This window comes from Lepisosteus oculatus, chromosome 3 (genome assembly GCF_040954835.1).
Source record: "Lepisosteus oculatus isolate fLepOcu1 chromosome 3, fLepOcu1.hap2, whole genome shotgun sequence".
Lineage (NCBI taxonomy): Eukaryota > Metazoa > Chordata > Actinopteri > Semionotiformes > Lepisosteidae > Lepisosteus > Lepisosteus oculatus.
This window is the reverse complement of record NC_090698.1, coordinates 51,899,554-51,912,385: the sequence shown is the minus strand read 5'-3', so window position 1 is coordinate 51,912,385 and position 12,832 is coordinate 51,899,554. Positions and strand designations below refer to the sequence as shown.

The 12,832-nt window shown below is 34.8% G+C and overlaps 1 protein-coding gene across 3 annotated transcripts in view; it reads right to left on the bottom strand.

Moving 5' to 3' along the window:
* The window catches only part of znf608 (zinc finger protein 608), a 51,502-nt gene that overhangs the window by 33,407 nt on the left and 5,263 nt on the right, over positions 1-12,832 (bottom strand). The gene's annotated exons all lie outside the window — the stretch shown is intronic.

Below are 12,832 nucleotides of genomic sequence, written 5' to 3'. Positions count from 1 at the left end.
AATTATTTAATTGTAATGATAGCAATTTTGGCCTGGATGTAGCCCTTCAAAAGTTCAGGCTGAGAGGATATTACATGACTATGTATGTAACATTATACGGTCATGTGTGGACATGTGGTTCACATAGCAATGATTCTTTTAAGCCTGGCAGTTATTTTGGTCTAAAAAAAATATTTCTACAGTGGGTACAATGTATGGGTGGCTCAATGGCATGCAACCCAAGGTCCTAAGTTTGATTCTGGCCTTGGGTGGCTGTTATGTGGGGCTTGAATGTTGCTTAAGTGTCTCCCTCCCAAAAACATGCTTACCAGATTAACTTAGGTCTCTAAATTGTCCGTTTCTGTGCGTTGCAATAGACTGTCGTTCCATGCAGCTGGTATTTCTTGTCATCTTTGCTTCTAAAGTATGTTCCCCATCTGGCCCTTCCTCATTTCCAAACTTCCTAAAGTGGTTTCTGGTGTTGTGGGGATGACTGTATGCTGTATGTACTGAATTAGTCAATACAACACAAAGATAACGTTACATTTCTAGGTATTTAAATGCAAAATAGTGTGCACATCTACTTCATAAATGTATGTTGGTATTTTACCACAATCTGTTTTTACTTGAACATGCAACATAAGTATACCCCTGAATTTTATATAAACAAGCCACAAGTATTGCCATAGTAACTCTGATATGAAATATACCAATACAATAAAAAGAAAGGTTCAGAAAATATTTTACAAAATCCCACACATTTACCATATTTACCATCTATATGATTCCACAATTTCATCCCTAAAGAAAACAAGGTGTTGCATATTACAAACTGGTTCAAAATTACTGTGAACATAAGCACATCAGGAAAGCTTGACTCTGTATCAAATAGTATTAGCATAGCTGTGGTAGAGGTACAAGTACTAGAACCATTTAAGATAAACAGATAGCAGTCGATGTTTAATGTAGATAAGTGCAAAGCATTACATGGAAGTACTAAAAACAAATATTGATTGGTTAAAATTTAGGGATTAATTTTCATGGAAAAACCCCTGAAAAGGAATTTGGTATAAATATTGATGTATTGTTTTAATCTTCTAGACAGCAAAGGAAACAGAAACACAGAGTATTACAACCTATATGTAAATGCAAAGAATTTAAATTAAGAGACAAAAGTTAGCAAGGCACTAATAATACCTTATTTTAAATACTGTCCAATTTTGGTCACCCCACTACAAAATAGATACTGCTGCTCTGGAATCAATCCAGAAAAGTGCAACCAGATATGTTCTCAAGATTAAAGGATTGCCCTACACAGATAGGCTAAAAGAACTGAAACCTTTAAGCCACAAACTTAAAGCCACAAAAAAACTACTAGGGAATCCAATTCAAGTTTTCAAAATCATCAAAGTCAATCCAGACTTCTTCAGAATCCGCAGTGACACATGAACCAGAGGACATAAGTGAAAACTACATGGTAATGCATTATAAATGAAAACAGGAGGCACTTCACAGAAAGGATTGTAGGGGAAAAAGCTAACCAGCCAATATTGTTGAAGTTGATACCATTGCTTTTTCAAAAAATGTCTACATGATATTTTTGGATTAGTCAGCTACCAACAACCAACAAAATCTTCATGTTAAATGGCCTCCTCTCTTCATATCCTTTCCTATATCCCTATGCAAACCCTGTAGGCTCCTGCTATAAGCATTACAGATTACTTTTAAATACGTACTTGAACTATATAGAATTTAATGGAACTTATCTAATCCTGTACTATGATGGAGTGTTTTCCTGTCCAAGGTATAGTTCTGTTTTACACCCCACGCATCTGAGATAGACCTTGAAATAATTCTTACTAGAAATAAGCAGAATTCTCATAATGGAACATGAGATCTGAATGATATTGTAACTACTGCAAACACGTTCACATTTTGTCACTTTAAAACTTGCAGTCTTAACACTTTGAAGAAGCAATTTATATCTGATATATACACTACCTACGCAACACATTAAAAGAATAAAAAGGAAAATTAGATTATATGGGAAAAAAAGAAAGAAAAAACCAAGTTTACATAAGTATTCAATTGATGTGGCATCAGCATGCTTAGGCTGCAAAGGAACAAGTAAAAGTTTATTCCATGCTGAAAAAAAGTGACACAATGACCTGAACGCACAAAGTTTTGGCAATGGAGCCTCTCTTCAGCATGGAATAAACCTTTACTTCTAACTCTGCAAGGTTCTTTAGTCAGGTAGTGATTCAATCATAATGAGGAGGTTTCTAAACAACTTAGGTACACAGTTATATAAAGCCACTGATCAGGAAAAGCTTATAAAACATTTCAAACACTCTTAATATCTCTTTGTGCACGGTGAAATTGATCATTAAGTAGTGGAAGTGCCTAGATTAGGCTTTCCCTCTAAATGGAACAGCTGGGCAAGGAGGAAATTGCTTAGGGATGCAAGGACAACAGTGACTTTGAAAGAGTTACAGAATTCAGTGGGTGAGATGGGAGAAAATGTCCATAAGGCACCATATCATAGTCACTCCTGAAAGGGGACATGTATAGAACTGAAAAAAACATCACAAATCTACATGGGGTTTGCAAAAAAAACAACTAAATGATATAGTAAACATATGGCAGAAGGCTTTCTGGTCTGATAAGAAAAAGTGTATATTTTTATTAAATTCAAGGTATTAGATCTGAAGCAAACCCAACATAGTGCATCACTCAAGTCAAAATCATCCCTACTGTCAAACATACTGGTGGCAGCTTTCTTCAACAGGAATTGAAAAGCTTAAGACTGATGGTAACATAGATGGAGTAAATACATGAAAAATCTTAAGACTAAAACCTGCTTCAGATATAAAATTTAGGCAAAAACTTAGAGACCTTTCAGCAGGACAATGATCAAAAGTACAAAACCAAAGCTATAGTACAGTGGCTTAGAAAAACATCCCTGAGCAACCCAGTCAATATCATGACTTGAATTCTATTGAAAATCAGTAGAAAGATGTGAAAACTGCTGTCCATAAGTAATCACCAAGCAACTTGAGAGGGCTTGAGCAAATCTGCCAAAGAAAATGTCAAACACTTCCTTAGCCTTACATGTCTTTATATTGAGAAAGTGGATAAACAAATTCCAATTCCAAAAACTTCACAAAATGGGACAAAATAGGATGGGTCCTTCTGAAAGTAACTATTTTTTGTGAATTCTTGTATATTACAAAATCCTCACTACTTTTTGGTTTTGATATCATTTTGTAAAGAGGAAAACATAACCTACTAGGATCAAGATGTTTGCCAAATATGATGAGCAAATCTAGCATATTCTTTTAGGAATATAGGATGATCCACAACCTAAGTATGTCAACAATAAGTGACCAATCATTGAAGCTTTAATTGTTAGGAATTTTATAAAATTATCTGTTTTTACTTGAATACAACTGTAGACGTAGCCAGGAGCTTCATATTTGCTCAATGTGTGGTATATAACGGTGTATTCCGTTTAACTGGGTCCGAGATCATCTCAGCACCCAATTGTTATTAATAAGAATCTACACCATCCATGTTAATGACAGTTTTTTACATGTCAGACATCCATTTGCCTCTTCTGTTCCAGGTCCATTGAGTCTACACTTTCAGTGTGTGCACTGCATCATCAGAGCCACAAAGAGCGAAGCTCTGAGCCCTATTTCTTTTTCTTCAAGTCTATTAATATGCTTCTGTGTGCATTAAGTAAATTAACAATATACAGTTCATGTATTTTTTTAAATGTAGATTGCATTATTGAATAATATCTACTTTTTGGTTTCCCATTGGTTCATTAGTCTCCAAAGAACTATAGGATGATTGCACGAGTGCTGGACATCCCAAATACCACTAGTTTCCCCAATGCTGTCATTTCAAAGCCTGTGGCAAAAGTGAATGAGAAATTGATGAGGTCATGGGCAAAGTAAACAATGAGGTGAAAAACCATGTGTCAGATCTTGTTTAATTGAAGAGAAACATTTATCTCCAGAAACATTTCAAAGATGGATGACTTGAAACTCATTGTTGATAAGTACAAATAGTTCTTTGGTCTCATATAACATTATTACAAAAAAAAGATATGAATTGGAATTCCATAGTTTCTAACATCAGCACACAGCATGAGTATTGTGTTTAATAAACCTCATGATGGCAATATTATGGAACTGAAATATAATTCCATTAAGTAAACATTACAAGAAAAGACTAGAAGGAGCTAGTATTCTTTAATAGACAGCACAACAGAAAACATGTTGGAGATGCAACCAGTTGAGATTTCCAGCTGGGTAAAAAAGTGTTATGCAAGCTAAAAACAAGTTGCAGAAGCTATGTAGATTCAACTTTCTGAAAGCAGTAGTGATCATGGATTATTTTTTTCAATACGGCAACACCCATGAGTTTGCTTTTTGCATTGAACTTATCTCTTTCAATTGTATCTGAAAATAAAACATTCTGTACTCTTAAGGTTCTCTATTAAGAAGAAATGTACTGATTTTCAGTTCAAATGCATATATGGCAGTTCAGACTACAATTACGTTCACTTAAAGTAGGCTGCTGAAAATGTACATCTTTATTGAGAAAACATTAATGAATAAGCAATTTTATCAAGGTATTACAAAGGAAACTTAGAAGACTGTGCCCCTCACCTCAACATTTCTAGTATGCAAGCAGCCATCAGAGCACATCAATTATAGGTAAGTGCCAAGGGCCCTTGTGGTCCCAAAAGATTAACAGCTTATCCTCTGTTCTAGTAGTGCACATCAAATGGAATTATAATAGAAAAGTGCAGCAAGAAAGCTCGTCAGTGTAATACAGCCACTGCCGTACTCATTTTTTCACCATTTCTTCCAAAGTGTCTTGATCAGGTCTATGAGGAAAAAACAAACTATTCAATTCAAAAGTGTAAATTTCCAAAGCTCTTGGAATTTTTTCAAAGACCAGAAAGTTTAATTCCAGTTAAAAGAGGCAGATCTCAATATCCAAAAATATCTTTCTGTTTAAAACAGCCACTTGAATGTGGAAAAGAAGATGCCTACTCCACATGAAGAGGTTAAGCAAAATCGATTTCCATACAAATACCACGACACTATCCTACATCTCCAAACAATAAAAGCCTATTAATGGAACTGCCATTAACCACCTCCTCCCCCTTCCCAACCAACACAGCTGATAAATGTCTTGCTTTGCTACGGCCCACACTAAGATCATATTTCCATGATTAAAGCCAACATATGGACAAAATCCTCACAGTGACTAGATTAGTCACAGACCTTGTGGGTAAGCTGAGAAAGCAAATGCTGCCTAACACAGATTTGGAACCACATTCACCACAGCAAACACTTGCTAAACCAAATAACGCGTATGCACTCTTGGAGCAAACTAAAATGAGAGCTGTCATTACTCTCATGTGGAATAATCAAGATGCATCATAAACTCAAACTCACTTCACAAGGGAAATGGTGGACATGTTTTATTAAAGGTTATCTGTATTTCCCATACAGAAGGACAAACATTAATTTTAGGTCTAGTAGAAAATAACAGCTTTAACTAATGCAGTGACTTAAGACTCCTTTGCTGAGGAGAAGACTCTTGAAAAGATCATACAATTTTTACAAATGTGCTCGAAACTCAAGTCCTCAAAAGAACGTTTTAAAAAATTCTGGAAGCAAGTAATTAGCTTAACATCTCCTTAGAGCTGTACATCCACTTATGTTACAGGCCTGATGTCTTTTTACCATGTACTACAACATCTGAAACCACAGTATCAAGTGTCTTCATACAGACTTGTAAGCTTTGACTCTCCCAATTTTCATCCAGTGAGTCCTCAGGCACAAACAGCAAGTATGCAATACATATTTCCATATTTTCCGTACTCTAAAGGGTCTTAAGGATATACATTTTAATAGTACATGTATTTATGTAGTCAGGACACCTATTGTAAGAATATAAATTTTCATACATTCACACATACTTTATGTAATCATTGTATTCAGAGAATGCAAGACAATATAGAAGCACCAACCATGTCATTTAATACACAACTGTAGATTTTAATACAATAGAATGCAGCCATAGTTTCTACCACCTCCTTATGCACATGTCTTGCCCAAAGGGTCTAGAAATCTGGATATCAAATGTATTTTTTTAATGCTGGTCAATGGCCTTGGAAAGCAAAAAGCCCAAAATTAAACTGTTCAATTGTGCAATAACCATTAGCACGGATCACTAATTAGCACACTCAAACAAAGGCTGATTTACAAACACATCTTTCTTTAATCTGTCTCTTCAAACCCTTCCTGAACGCACAGCAATTCCCATTTGTAAAAGAGGGCAAGTAGAGGCACATATCATTACATTTACTATGTCTATGCCCCCAAACAAATGCACCAATATGATTTGCGCCCAACAGTTAACAAGCACCTTGCATTGTCAGGTATATGCTAATTAATTTCTTTAGCATGAAAAAACAGAAATCCAATCTTTCTATATACTTGCAATATATGGTACTGTGATATCAGTTAAAAATGATTCTTGAATTTAACATGTTGTTCTACTGTTTTCCTTCCTCGGCCAGGTTCCAACTGAAAAACTTGTAGCAGTATCTTGTTTAATTGCATTTAAATTAGAATGTTAGCCGATACCTTGGTTTATCATGGCCATGGAACCTTTTCACCAAGAACAATGTGCCCATCTTAAAACTGTTTATGCAGAGTTGAGCTAACTGGAATTGAAAATTTGAATGTTCGACTACACAGACTAAATGATTGTATTAAATTTAAAATATTTTATATTACTCCCTTTGATATTAAAATAGAAAGAGGTGACAGTTCAAAATATAATGGCTGAAGCAATGACACAGTTATAAAATCTGCGAAATGTGTAAAGGCACCTCCTCGGTAATTGGTTCTGTCAAGGTCTATTTGCCATCATGCATTGAGTTTGGCTTTTTAGTGACCCTGTGTTCCTGACAATGAGCTTTTTAAGATCAACTGCAACCATTTACTTTTTAATTACATTCAATTCTCCTGTTGTAGCCAGGTTCTGGCTTACAGCATCAATCTGCAGAATTGGATAAGAGCTACTACAGCATTAAACCTATTAGTAAATTAAACCTGCTCATAGGTCTTGCTCCATTACTATTAAAAACTTTCAGGCAAAAAAAAACAACAATGTCAGTCATAAGTGTGCAAAATAGACCAAGGCAAACAATTCTTTTTAGAGGCACAATATGACAGTTATACTGCAAAGACACACTGATACTTTAATCACTTTAGATTTAAGACTGGTAGATGCTAAATGAATTATTAAAAATCCTAACATGCATAGAATGATAGCAAGTGGAAAACTGCATTAATTGTTATATCAGCATTAACTAATTTTCAACTCCATTTTAGTCGTTCTAGTTTTGCAACTAATTGAAAGCAGATTAGGATTCTGCCTCAGGGGAATGATGTCAAGAGCAGAAAATGGAGCAAATAAAGAGGCAAAAAATGCTGGGTAGAACTGACAGATTTACAATGCTCAAGGCAATAAATGGGAACTAGATTAAAATAAATGTACTTCCACAAGGGCAAGCAGCTTTCATAGTTGCATATCAGGAATAACACAACTAAGCTATAAAAATATTTTTAGAAACAGTGTGCTTTGCAAAGAGAAAGGAAAAGGCTAGGCTGTCAGAATGAAAAGCACTGGGAATCAATTCAAGCACACAGTATAAAATTGCATTTTAGCTGTTTTTTTTTAAATCTGAATGTGTGTAACAAAGGTCATTAAAAATAAGAAATCATTCTGAGACAGACACCTTCCAAGATGATATAGGTTTATTAATCTTTTTTTTTTTAAGTTGAGGAAACAGATTGTGAAAAAAAATATATATTGATGGTGTAATGGAAGCAGCTGTACTCAATTGTCTGACATCTGCTGTGGCATCTTGGGAAAGGGTGGCAGGGCATTCTGGGCAGTGAACAAGCACACTGACAGTTATCCAGCTGAAGGCTACTAACCACTTCTGTTTGTAAAATTACAGGAGTGGAAGATTTCCACACTTAAAAATAGCAAACAACAGCAACAAAATCTAATGACATTTTGTAACTTCCAAAAACATGGCCAGGATATATAAACACACCAATCCCTGTGATGTCTCTTGATACCAGCCGAGTTACATGTTTTAGATTAATTATTTAAAGAACGGCTTCTGATGTTACATTAGGGAATTAAAAACCCCCAATAAATCTGGAAGTCTGGGATGGCATGTACCGCCAATTTTCCTAACAGAAAGGAAAGATTAAAGGCAAAATTCAGGTTGTGAACACAATAAGGATTAATGACACAAGAAATAAAAATAAAGTATATATATTATTAAAAGAAGGCACCTGGAAAGGTAAATTGGAATGCAATGAGTTCAAGTGCATTTCTATTATGCTTTACGCTATAAAAGATTTATCCTTTTTTTTTTTCTTTTCAAGGCAAGGGTTGAGTCAGAGTGTACAACAGTGCAAGTGCACAACAACCAAAGACTGTTATTATTTCAGAGTGTCATGGGAAAGCACTAAATTGCCACCAGGTCTCCTCATATTTCCTTTTCAATAAAAACAAGGCCACCGGGGAAATCTGAAGAAAAGAAGGAAAAAAGAAAACCTTCTAAGTTCTGTTAAGTAAAAGCATACCCCTGTGGCTCTGAGCCATCTTTTTGATCGTAATAATATACCCGCACATAGCCTCCATATCAGATTTTAAAACCATAAAAGCCACTACAAAGGCGCTGACTTGTTTTTATGTTTTTCTTTGAATGTCAGCTTTTACAAAGAAATTTATAATTAATGCACTATTTCCTCTTTTAGCTAAGTGTCTGTATTTAAACTCTAAAGAAAAAAATCCATACATTACGTGGGAGAATTGTCTCTCTACCTCAAGCTCTTTTCAGCTTCTAAATACATGACAAACAGCCCTATTGTCTGTCAATCTACACTGTGATGTTCACATGAATGTCCAAATAGTTTTACAACTCTTTATTCTCATGCAAACGCTTTGTTTTATTTGCCAAGTCCATTTAGCATGAATTAAAGAGAAAGGACAGATGAACATTTTATGTAACTGCAGGCCATACAAAGCATCCTATGTTATAAATACAGCGGTAATTTCAATGCACTTACATTAAAAAATTGTCACTTATTATATCAAGAGGGGTCATTCTGAATGATCTGTCTTATTTTAAAACTCCAGTTGATAAGAATCCTGTGTTTAAACTGATGGGTGTGTCTCAGTAAAAAAGAAAATCTGAAGCCTTTGCAGTAACTTAAAGGCTGCTATAAACAGTTGCTGATTGTCTTGGGTGTTAACATGAGCTATACTGGGGTGAACAGAAGAAGCACACATTTCTGTTATTTCAGTGCTATACAAAATGGCACTTCTATTCTGAACCCAAAAGCCTTTGCATGAGACTACCCAATATTTTGGTTCAAGTTTAACTTCCTATGGTTGATTTACATCTGGCTGTTCCTTTGCTAAATAAGTTTAAAATACAAAACTCATTCTCAGAGAGCTTGAATTATAGAATGAAAATAGAACTACAGTTCAAAAACCTAGCTATTGCAGTTCTCTACAACGTTTACAATAGGGTTTAAGGTTACGAAAACTACAGTCTTAAAAATAAAACCATACTACTTGAAACCTACATGCAAATAGCAGGTTTCCAGACTATGTACCCCACATGCTAGTTATAATGTTCATGACCCTCCTGGGAAATACAAGAATGCATCATGCCTTAGTGATTGCAAGCCGAGGTTTTTGTTGTTGTTCCCCCCTCTTCATCTCAACTGCAGTAGGTCTTCCCTGGAGCTTTACCATTAACATGTCTGTTTCCTGTCAGCCCACTCAAGAGATAATGTCATTTATCTCAAGGCAGCACAAGACCAGTCATTAGCCTCAATAAAAGCCCTGGACAAAGGCCGGATGACGTCTTATCAAATTCTCAGAATCAGCAACCAACAAGCTAACTGATTAACACAGTGCATGCCACCATGCCAATAACTGAATTTTGACAACTTTATCAAAACAGAGGTTTATATTATCGTTGTATAGAACACCAAATTAAAGCTGGAGCTCTACTCTAAAAACATGGAATTGTATTTTAAATAGGCCAAAGACACGATAGAAATCTTAAACAAACACAGCCTAAAATCTATGCCTGTGTAATTCTGTGTATGGTATTCCTGAAGAACGAGAATGATTTATCCTTTAATGACGGCAAAGTTGTAAAGATTGACATTTGAGAAATGCAAATGTAAAAAAAACTAAAATAACTACTCTATAGAAGATGCACTAGGCACAATAACCTCCAAAAAAGCAATCGGACAAAAAAAACTAATTGGCAGGGTCGTCTTATTATTTTAATCTTCATAGTACTTTGGGGATAAAAAGTACTGGACCACTTAAAAAAAAACTGAGCAGAATGTGTTCCAGGACTTTAGAGCAAACCAGAACACATTTTCTACAACACAGTTTAAGCAGCATATGTTTGACCTCAACAGCATCTGTGTTGTCCCTCAGTTGCTCAACAAAGACGTCCACTTAGAAACCCATTAAGAATTCAGCTGTTAATGTGCTGACAAAGGAATGCAATTTTAAGAAGCGCATGAGGTCTTCTGTTTGAATCTTACCTAACTGGATTAACTTTAGAGTGAGAGCAGAATATTAAATAAAAACACCTTTTGTGAGGTATATTAACCATAACTGGTGACCAAAAACATGTCTTAAAATTAGGTCATCCATGAACAGAAGTTCAATCACATGTCTGGTCATGCACACTAGGAAGGTCAACAGCATTCACCCAGAAAGCTTTCACTGACCTGAGGGCACAACTACTTTAGTTGTTTAGCCTTTTAGTAGAAAGTACATTTTTTTTTCCTTTCATGGCTATTAAATGCTAAAGAAAATCAGCTCTACTTATTTTTCTTGAACTTGTTTTTGAAACAGTAGTAAATCCGTAAGACATCATTTTATTAAATGTACTCATTTTAGTAAAACAAAGCTAACAAAAAAATCCAGAGAAAATTAATTTGGGAAAGTACATGGATAAATTCAACAAACTTTCAAGTGTGAAACACATCAGATCTTAATGACACAATGGATGAATGTCCTGTGAGCCTACAAATCTTCCTCATTTATGATACACAGCTAACATATTTTAGCAGTTTGGAATTAAAGGAATGCACTGCTTTTATAATTGGCTATGTACCATTTTAACACACTTTGCCAACACAAAATAAAATACAAATAGCTTATTTTTTGGTTTCACGTTTAAGCAGAAGTATATGCAATGGCAGACAGTTGTACTTAAAATTATTATTTTCTTGTTGGCGTATCAATGTGTCTTATGGTGTTGTCAAGGCATGTAAAGCAAAAATCTAATCAGAGTCAATTTATGAATCTTCTTAAACTATTCCTTGAGTTTTGAAAAGCTAAATGTTGACAAAATTTATGTAATTCTATACCAAAAACAACTAAAAATTGAAAATATGTAGGAGTGTTATTTAGCTTTTTAAGCTCTACTTATTCAGGCATGCCAGAAACAGTTTAACCACAAAAATGGCCCATATGAATATAGCACAAACAGCTTAGAATTATAGACTGTTTTAACTTGACCCACACATTAAGGGAGTGGTAAGTATTTTACAACATACTTGTGGTTACTGCATAAAGTAGCCTGCAGAAACACAGTCAGGATATTTAATAGGCTTTCTTATGCTCCAATTTATCATGTTTAACATGCCTTGCTGCATTGTGGAAAGTGTAAGGAGGCCAAATATAGATGTGCAAGAAGAAAGCATAACTTTAATAGCAAATTCACAATCTCACGTACTTTGGAATGCAAGCAATACATCTATATACATTTTTCATTAAGATTAACTTCATAGATGAGTTTCCATTTGTAATCATATATTAAAATGAATGCTTTTCTCCATAGATCCTCTATAAGGAATACAAATCAGATAGCGTTCCAGGGTTTATTGAATTACATTATTTGCTATTTAAAAATAATGATTTCAATATAATCTAACATGGAGGAAACCACACCGCATACTAATCTCTGTTGCCATGACACCAGTCTTTGAGACACTGAAATGTACAGACTGCCAGTTAAACAAAATTGTTGAATGTGAACATTTGGCTGAAAGATTAAAAGACTAAGAGGATGCACAAGGGCAGTACCTCCCACATTCTAAGTATCCAGTGAATTCAATCAAATAACACTGAATTTTAAGTCCTGGTCATTGTAATGGCCAGATTAAGGCCATTTATCTCACTGGTTAAAGAGCTTCCAGTCTGCAGTGTGTTCTTCAGGAGCAAAGTAACATTTAAATTCAGTATGTGACTTTTAATACATTTAACTGCTACTTATTGATTTTAAAAATTGGATGTGATGGAACATTTATATTAATTTTATTTTAGATCTCCTGCTTTTCCAGTTGGTAAAAACTTACCCCTTGCAGAAATATCAAAGCAAATAAAATCATTAATAATTCCATTAATATTAACCTACGTAAGCTCCTAAATGAAGATACCACTGAAAAGAAAAAAAAGAATCCAGTAGTTTCTCATTCAGCTACTGGAAACCGAAAACCTATGTATAATCACTGGACAATCTAGCTTCTCTTACAGTTGTGTCCATTTGACCTCTAATTACTCAACAAACAATAGGTCATTACCTCTTGAGAAACCTTACTTAGCAACACAGCGTCTAGCAGGATTTACCTAAGATGACTACAAGATTTGTAATTATAGACAGCATCTTGTTTTTCTTGAAACTTAATTATCACAT